The 10,000-nt window shown below is 43.6% G+C and overlaps 1 protein-coding gene and 1 long non-coding RNA gene across 2 annotated transcripts in view; both read left to right on the forward strand.

Moving 5' to 3' along the window:
- LOC134469271 (1-phosphatidylinositol 4,5-bisphosphate phosphodiesterase beta-1-like) overlaps window positions 1–10,000 on the forward strand; it is a 229,197-nt gene that overhangs the window by 74,006 nt on the left and 145,191 nt on the right. The window lies entirely within an intron of this gene.
- On the forward strand, window positions 7,270–9,661 carry LOC134468577 (uncharacterized). The gene is made up of 5 exons (XR_010038847.1): window positions 7,270–7,440; window positions 7,891–7,969; window positions 8,074–8,183; window positions 8,427–8,531; window positions 9,120–9,661. It is a non-coding gene; the product is annotated as an uncharacterized LOC134468577 (long non-coding RNA).

Genomic DNA, 10,000 nt, shown 5'->3' on the forward strand with positions numbered 1-10,000 from the left:
CAGATGCCCAGATATATACGCATTAAAACCACCTGCTTTAACTCCACTGACCGGCCAAGCTTAGACGTCAGGGTTTAAATAAGGTGAAACTCTGTGAACCATGGATAGACTGAAGGATTTTCAAAAACTCATTCCTGAAATCTTTGATAGGTGGTTGTCAAAGTCTGTGATCATAGATAGACTGAGGAGTTGCAAAAACTCATGCCTGAAATCTTTGATAGGTGGGTGTCAAAGTCTGTGATGCGTTCCATCCTGATGTACGTATTCTTTATTTGACATCTTTCCTCCTCACCCCCCGTGCTGGATGACATCTGTTTTCTTCATCTTGACGTGTGAAATCAGCCTTGACACGTCTCACTGTCTTCATTGGCTCTTAAGACATGACAGCAGAGTGTACTCAATGAATTTCAACTCTCTCTCTTTCTCTCTCAATTTCAATGAACTCTCTCTCTCTCTTTCTCTCCCTCACTCAATTTCAATGAACTTTCTCTCTCTCTCTTTCTCTCTCTCTCTCTCTCTCTCTCTCTCTCTCAATCGCTGCCATCTTGTCAAATGTACTTTCTCTCCCATGCACTTATTCACTTATTCATCCTCTTGTCTCTCTGTATCTCAGTGTTCTTTCAGTAGGCATGAGACTAGCCTGATTATCATCGACTTTCAAATCTCTTCGAGACTTGGTCTGACCAAGAGCATAACAATTAACATTTCCCAAACAATATTTTCCAAATGGCCTCCCTGGGTTTGCTACTGGTTGTTTGCTTCCCAACAAAGTGGGAGGAGTTCCCGTATTTGCGGCAACTCAGACAGTACTTGCTTTGACTCTTGACCTGACTGGTAGCAACGCTGAAGCTGTTGCGTCACTTGGAGTACAAGTACAAAAAGTACAAGTACAAGTAAAAAAAAAAAAACACAAAAAAAAACAAAACAAAAAAAACAACTAACCCCTCTTTGCAACTGCACTTGTTGTTCTGTATATCTCCTGTGCACTTTGTATTTGCTTGTGATGTTGGCTTGATTATGTCCTCTTTTGAAAGTCGCTTTGGTTATAAAGCATCTGCCAAATGCAATGTAATGTAATGTAATGTAATGGAGGGCACAGACTGGCTAGCATTAGACATCCCTCTGTCTCCTTGTCCTAGCATCACATTCCCACCTCTTTTACTTCTATGCTGGGAATACCACTTCATTTGTGTAGAAGTCTGCACACTGTAGCTCCGCTTTGAAAATGTATTCAGGTCATACAACGTTTTGACCCAACAGGGTCTTCATGCCTGCTGAAGACCCTGTTGGGTTGAAAAGTTCTATGACCTGAATGCATTTTTATAGCTACAGTGTGCGTAATTATTATCTATAACAAGTAAAAATGTTCTGTGCTGTCCAATCATTTGCTGAATGTCAACAAATGCACGAGAAGCCGACCACGACCATAGCCGTGCCCCCCTCACAGACCGACAAATGTCTAACAAGAAGAAGAACAACAATATTTCTATATATCGTTTAAATATCGTTATCGAAGTATCTCTTTTTTTTTCAAATATCGTGCAGCCCTAGTAGGAAGTGCATGCTCTTTCTTTTAAGAAAGTCACTGTCATGACAAAGAGAAGTAAGATAATGTTAGCACTTGATTTTCAGTAGAAGCTGTATAAAATCAAGATGAAATGATCCATAATGTGTGTAATAAATGTTATGAAACCTGGAGCCATTGTCTTGATGTAGTGCTGTGCCAATAAGTACAACCATACTATACTGTATGGATTTTATCCTCTCACCTCAAGTATCAGCTTCCCTCTCCTCTCTCACAGGGTTGCCAGATGAGGCTGAAGATTTCCAACCCAAAACATGCTGTAAACCCGCCTGGAAGCACTAAATCCATGGATTGATGATCCATGATTTCTATGGCTACAAATTCGGCGTTTTTTTTCTGCTAAAAGCCATTTTTACGGGCAGACGGCCATCCTAAGCAGTCCAATTGGGTGGGATACTGGTGGGATAAATGGCAACACTGCTCTCCAGGGGCGGAGCACTGGTATTGGGACAGGGGGGGCGGGAGATGTGTCAGAGGCGTTGGGCCCACAAAATATCGTAGAATGGGGCCCCTACAAGATGTTTGGCAATCGAAAGCCACTGGCAGGGGGCCCCCCAAGTGGTGAGGCCGGGGGTTCCTGCCCCCCCCCCCCCCCCCCTCTGCTCCGCCCCTGCTGCTCTCTCATCTTTCCCTTCTCCCCTCCTCTCCTTGCCTACTGTACTGTACATTTCTCAATCTCTCTCCCCTCCCGCTCGCTGTATGGATTTTATCCTCTCACCTCAAGTATCAGCTTCCCTCTCTCCTTCTCTCATCCCTCTCTTTATCCCTCCCCTCCTCTTCCCTCTCCTTTTCTCATCCTTTGCTTTTCCCCTCCCCTCCTCTTCCCTCTCCTTTTCTCATCCTTTGCTTTTCCCCTCCCCTCCTCTTCTTGACTACTGTACTTTACATTTCTCGATCTCTCTCCCCTCCCCCTGTTTTTTTTTCTCTCTCAGGGCTACTCTAGTTCTCTCTCTCTCTTTTCATCTTCTGCAGTCTCTTGGGTAGAGTTCACTGCCCATCACTTTGAAGCTTTGAAGTGCTGTGGGTGTGAGAGACTGTGTGTGTGTGTGTGTGTGTGTGTGTGTGTGCGTGCGTGCGTGCGTGCGTGCGTGCGTGCGTGCGTGCGTGCGTGTGTGTATATATGGAATGAATAGTAAATGAGTGCTATACCTGGCTGTGGGGATGTACTCCATACATGGCCTCGCTGCGCCTGTGGGGGCATAACATTTAAGTGCAGAGGTGGTCCAATGTGTGTGTGTGTGTGTGTGTGTGTGTGTGTGTGTTAGTGTCACTGCATGAAAAGAGGAATTTGTGGATGAGTTTTGCACCTTAAATTGCCTCATACCTCAAGCCACAGCATTTGCGGCTCCCCCATGCCCCCCTCCCATCCCCTTCTTAGAAGAGCCTTTAATATGTAAATGCCAGTGATCAGGTCGGGAGCTGCCCCAGTCAATTTCAAGTGGGGTGGGGTGGGGTGGGGTGAGGTCAGGTGGGTGGGAGGGAGTGGGGGGTCGGCAGGCCTGTTTCTAGGATTTTGGGGTCCCTAGGCAACGGGATTGTTGGGGGCCCTAGGGCATTTTTTGGCCTTTTACTAAAATGTGTGTGTGTGTGTCAGAGCATGGCAACCCGACCGAAGTCCGACGGGCCGGGTCGGAACCCGACGGGCCGGGCCGGACTCGGACAAAAAAAATAGAATATCTGTCGGACTCGGGTCGGACTCGGGCTTGAAGCAAACAGACATTGTGAAAAGTGTAAGCAACCAGAGGAAACGTTTCAGTTCATGCAAACGGCAGTTCTGTGATTAAAAAATAAGTAATTGAATATGCATAAATGAAAATGTTGGTAGGCTACTCGTGCGAGTGATTATTATTGGCTGTAGGCTATGCACGCGCCAGTTACCAGCGACAACATGGACGCTCACTCCCAGTCAGCCGAGCAGGAATGCCGAGTCAACTTGCTTTCTTAATAAGCGGCAAATCAACAGTTGTCAGTGAACGCGTGGTCTTTTGCATTGCTCGCCAAGGATTACATTTCCAGCATGCGGTAGCAAGGAGCATAATATGGATTAAAGAAGACGCACACGCTACGTGGAGTTGCCTAAGGTAGGGGCGGAGAGGTTTCCTGTTACTATTTTGTCCGCTGTGACATTTCATGTCCTTCACGTAGGTTCTTAATTCTTGTCACTTTTACTGTACAGTTGTAACTATGCGCGTGCAACCTTTCCTGATTTTATATTGACCGCATGGACATCAGGGGAAATGACATTCTCTTGGAGGGCCGAACAGGCTACTCTTCTTCGGGGTGAACTTATAGCCCATCCTTCTTAACGACAAGGAGCGGCATCTTCACGGGGCTCGCGGGCATTTATTTGCACTAACAGTAACGTAACAAATGTTCCATAGCCGCGCTGACTGCATCCAAAAGGTATTCGTTAGTTTTCGCCTTTCTTATCCTCTCACGCCCCTCCCATGCATTTGATCACCGCACCCAACATCTCTGGTCTAACCGAAAGAAACATAAGGTGCGCTGTCACGTGTGTGTGTGTGTGTGTGTGTGTGTTTTATATATACTTACTATGCGTGCGTAACTAAATTAGGCTACTGCAAATTGCCTCATCCTAACGTCTTTGCCTATCCTGGCTATTTATCACGTGGTATTTTGAGTATGGAGGAGCCCACATAGAAAATCTTGCTTGCGCACAGGTTCTGTTGTTATTACAGTGGTCTCGGACTTCGGACGGGTTCGGACACAAACATTTTAATTAGTCTCGGGCTCGGGTCGGGGTCGATCACTTTTCTGTCGGCTGAGGGCCGGGCTCGGACAGAAAAAAACGGCCCGAGCCACACTCTAGTGTGTGTGTCTGTGTGTGTGTATGTTTTTTCACGCTGCCCAGTGGTGTTTTTCAGAATCACTAACCATTAAACCAGGAGTAGGGAACCTATGTCTCGAGGGCCCTTGAGGCCGTTTTATCCGGCCCCTGATATCATTATAATGTTTTGCAACTTCACATGAAATAGGCCTATGACATATTTTGCAGTCCTAAAGGAATCTTAGAAATTACATTTCCAATGCAATTAAGTTATATTCAGGGGACCTAGAAAAGGTGGGGACTGTTTTAAAGTTGTCTACCTTTAAAGATGTCTATATGTCTATATAGGCCTAAAGGCGTCTATATAGGCCTACATTTTATGGGGAAATCCTGATTTGTGTTCATAGTACGGCCCCCGGAGGATTTTATGACCATGGTAGGAATTTGAAGTGGCCCCTCGAATGAAAAAGGTTCCCCACCCCTGCATTAAACCTTTCTACTAGCCACAGCTTTGCTGTCAGTACATTTTATTATGATACTAGCCTATAAGCTCAGAAATTAAGTTGATCAAACAATTCGATCTGTGCTATAAACATTTAAATGAACCTACAGAATAGGCTATCAAAATAGAATCATCTGAATGATCTTTCTTGGACATACATTTTGAAGTGACCCTTCGAATTAAAAAGGTTCCTCAGCTGCTTTTGAGGAAAAACATCAATGTGCTTGGTTTTTAAATGGTATTCTGAACTAAAGCAAGGATTGTTCAAGTTAGTTGAAAATAGACCGTCTCTGGTTAAATTAGTTCTACACCAAGCCTTTAGGTGGCAGTAAAACTAATTGGCACAATGCGAATTCCACACACAAGCCACAAAGAAGCCATCAGCCGCGGTCAACAACGCCTTCCTGATTGAACAGAACCACGCGCTGTCTGTGTGGTTTACACGTTTCTTGGCGATATGGGGGAAAAGTTCCTCACATACCAACGGAAAATGGGCTTCATATACATGTAAGTACATTTTACTCAACTGTGGTTTAAAGTTTCAGTACTCAAGAGCGATTGAATAGCTCCTCTGAACACAGATCCGCCATTGCTAAGTTATGGCACAGCCGCTTTACATAGCTGGTAGCTCAAGTCCCCTCAATGTGACTACACTAGTTGCTGCTGTACGCTAGTAAATTCTGATGACTTGCGAGCATCGTAATGACAAAATGCTGTGGTGAAACAGTGAATATGTTAAGTATACTTGTTGATGGTAAATTGTTTGACATTGCTCGTTCTCAGTTGCCTTTCCCCTGCCTAAAGATAGACAAAGGCTACCATTAGCATGCTATTGCGTTAGCTCATCAACTAGATGCTGGGCACTGCTCATTTTTCACGTCTGCCCGGCATTTCGCTGATGAACTAACGCTTAGACGCCTTGCCAATGTATTTTACAGCGGCAAAAATGCATCAAGGCGACGTTGGAAAGACTGGTGTGCCGTCTGGGTATGTTGGTTTTCAGTGCTGGGCAGTAGCGAAGCGACTAGTTTAACTACATTCTCTAGTAGCTTGGTCGTAGCGTCACTACTATGTATCGAGTAGCTAACATTCCTGTAGTTAAGCTATTTTTCCTCAAGTAGCGACGTAGTCTACAAAAGCTACAATTTGTCCCCCATCGATTTTACTCAATGATTTTTGTTTTACTTTCTCTATCCTGAAACCTAGGCAGTCACACAGGGGTTCCCAAGACCCACCTGCGTAAAATCAAGTCAAAGGTGGGATACAATTTAGTTCCATGCTACACCTTGCCCTTTCACCAAACCGACCGATTCTTCCTTGTTGCGTTCTATATTATGAAAGCTAACCGTGAGTAGTTCTGGCGGCAGCTCTCAGTAACGCGAGCCCAATGTATCAGCGCGAGCTCAATGTCGACCAGAGTGGTCAAGTTGAGCACGCCACCCGAAATCAATGTGAAATACCCTGCCATTTGCAACAGTAGGCAACCTGTCCTTAAAAAGTATGGGTCCTCAAAACAGCACTTGTTGCACAAATAAGTGTAGATGGCCTCTTCAAGAAATTGAAATTATGTATGGTCACTTTTTCTTATTGTTTCACGTGGAGGTCTACTGACCTTGTCTAAATAATGTAGGCTAGTTTATGTCCATGTATTATATTAGGACCCAAGGTTAATGGGTTATTCTATTTACCATGTTTTCATAGGCTGCTGTCTCATAATATGGCGAAGACGAGTCACCTGAAGGCCTAACTCGCCATACTGCCCTACAATTTCAGAACGCAGTATAATTCAAAATGCCAAACTGAGAAAAAAGGCTTTAAAGTTTCCTTTCTGTCCACGCGACTGTGTTGGAGGTAAAGTGGTGATGACACTTCCATATAATACTTTTTTATGGTGAAAATTTATGCACGCAAGAAAAAAGCAAAAAAAACCAACATTCTCATTACTTTTTAGCTGAAAAATCATTATACTGCGCTCTGTTGTGGTATTACGGTCTACACCAAAACCACGGTGTCAATGGAGAAGTGCAGTATAATTCGCATTATACTGCGTTCTTGGCTAGTAACACGTAACCTCCTAAAACCAAAAAGCGCAGTATAATCAGTTTTTTGCGTTTTTTTCCGAAACGGGACCAAGTTGGGCCAAAAAAATTTAACACAAGAAAAAGAAGGTATTTTAAAGCCAATTTCCGGTCTAAACCCATTTTCGACCATTTTCAAGATACTGCGTTCTGATATTGTAGGGCAGCATAGAAGACTGAAAGAATGTAAGATTAACTTCTTTGTGACCAATATGACTTGCTCATTGATACATTTGCTATGTCAATATGAGGTGCATGGCAAAGTATTTAAATTATTTGTCTCGCTTCTAGGAGCTGTAGAAACAATAGGGTGTTCTTTTTCAGGGTATTCTTTTTTATAGAACTGGACAGGTCATTTATTCGTTCCCCTTGTTTTTTGAAGTGTCCTGCAGGATGCTGTGTCCTGCAATCCTGTGTGCTGTGCTACAGACGCGTGTGGAGGTCAACCCAAAATGGGCACAGTCTCACCACAGAAGAGTGAAAGAGGGTAAGCTTAACCTATAGCCTACGTCAGGGTCGGGGAACGTTTCTCATTCGAAGGGCCGCTTCAAATTCATCCGAGGGGCCGTAAAAGTCCTCCAAGGGCCGTACTATGAACACAAACCAGGATTTTCCCTTTCACTTTAGGCCTATATTGAAGGCAGCCACATTTAAACAAACACCACCTTCTTCAGGTTCCCTGAATATAACTTAATTGTATTGCAAATGTATTTTCTAAGATTCCTTTACAAAATATGTCATATTTTATGTGAAGCTGAATAGCATTAAAATTATATCTGGGGGGCCAGATAAAACTGCCTCAAGGGTCGCAAACGGCCCTAGAGACATAGGTTCCCCACCCCTGGCCTACATTGTCAATATGACTTGTGCTACTTTATAGATAAGTAATCAATGCTGTGCATTGCTATGTTTTGATTTATTTTCTTACATCCTACAGATCCTGGCAGGGAGACGGTAGTGTCCTGCAGAATGGTGATGGGCCAATCTTACAAGAGACCACAGAAAACTGATATAGTGTAAGATTATCCCTGTTGGGCTCAATAGGTCTTGCTTATTGACATATTTGCTATGTCAATATGAGGTGCATGGCAAAGTATTTATTTATTTGTCTCGCTTCTAGGAACTATAGAAACAACAGTGCCTGCTGCAGTATAACGAGGACACCCTGAGCAGAGAGCTCCAATAGACCCAGGTCCAGTGTCTTGGCAGGGTGAAATGGCACTGATATGGGTATGTACTAATGTCAGTTAAAATGAATGAATGAATTAATTCTCATATCTGAATAATGTGAACACTGGATTTACCACACACACACACACACACACACACACACACACACACACACCCTAGGCCTAGATGATTTGGACCCAAGGTTACTTTTACCACAGCTCTGGCACATCAATTTTCATTTGTTTAATAACTGGTCAGGTAATTTATTCATTCCCCTTGTTTTTTTTGTGTTTTTTTTTGTAGTGTCCTGCAGGATGTTGTGTCCTGCAATCCTGTGTGCTGTGCTACAGACGCGTGTGGAGGTCAACCCAAAATGGGCACAGTCTCACCACAGAAGAGTGAAAGAGGGTAAGCTTAACCTATAGCCTACGTCAGTGGTGGGGAACCTTTCTCATTCGAAGGGCCAATTCAAATTCATCCGAGGGGCCGCAAAAGTCTCCAAGGGCCGTACTATGAACACAAACCAGGATTTTCCCCTTCACTTTAGACCTATATTGAAGGCAGCCACATTTAAACAAACACCACCTTCTTCAGCTTCCCTGAATATAACTTGCAAATGTATTTTCTAAGGTTCCTTTACAAAATATGTCATATTTTATGTGAAGCTGAATAACATTAAAATTATATCGGGGACCAGATAAAACGGCCTCAAGGGTCGCAAACGGCCCTCAAGACATAGGTTCCCCACCCCTGGCCTACATTGGCAATATGACTTGTGCTACTTTATAGATAAGTTCTCAATGCTGTGCATTGCTATGTTTTGATTTATTTTCTTACATCCTACATATCCTGGCAGGGAGACATAGTGCATGAGACCATAGAAGACTGAAATAGGAGATTATCCCTGTTGGGCTCAATATGACTTGCTTATTCATATATTTGCTATGTCAATATGAGGTGCATGGTGAAGTATTAATTTATTTGTTGTTTCTACAGCTCCCAGAAGTGAGACTGAGTGCCTGTTGCAGTATGACGAGGACGCAGTGACCAGAGACCTTCAGTAGACCCTGCTGGCATGATTGGTGGCTGAAGAACATGAAATCAACAGCAATGTTTATAATGTTGTACATACCTGTATAGTCTGTATTAAAAGGCAGTACCTGTAGTATTTTTCCTCTTACTTTCATATTTACCACATATTTACTATGAATTGACAACTTCTACTAAAATCCATTTTTGTATGTGCCCTGACTAAAACTATCCTTAAACCTAACCTGTCAGAGATGTAACAACAACCTGCTCTTAGCAATGTGGCAGCAGTCTACTTGGATGCAGCGGGGAACATAGAACCCTTTTTTGAAAAAGCATTGTATGTTTCTGAGTTTTATGAATTGTGCCCTTCCCAAACATCATGCATAGGCTAAGCGTATCTATGACACGCTGATTTGAACTCACTATCGCGTGTGTCCAATACGCATTTTTAAGTTAAGTCGTGCTCCACAACGCCCTGTGACAGGTTAGGTTTAGGGATGGTTTTGGTTTAGGCACAATCTAGGTAGAAATTCGCCCAATCTCGCTGTTCTTGGCAAAAGTAAAGCAGCAGAAACATTACTTCACTGACAGGTTAGGTTTAGGGGTGGTTTTGGTTAGGGCACAGCAAAACATATTTGCGTTTAGTAACAGAAATGCGCTGTGACAAAACAAAATCGCCGACACGGCGGGAAAACTGCGCAAACCTCGTCACTAGTCAAAAGTGCATGAAAGCGCTTTACCGTTGCGTTGAGGAGCACGCTTTGAATTCAAAATGCGTCGCACCATGCACTAGCGTGCGATACGTACACCAAAGCATGATGACAGCCTGCCCAAACTTAACCTGT

Source organism: Engraulis encrasicolus, chromosome 18 (assembly GCF_034702125.1).
Source record: "Engraulis encrasicolus isolate BLACKSEA-1 chromosome 18, IST_EnEncr_1.0, whole genome shotgun sequence".
NCBI lineage: Eukaryota > Metazoa > Chordata > Actinopteri > Clupeiformes > Engraulidae > Engraulis > Engraulis encrasicolus.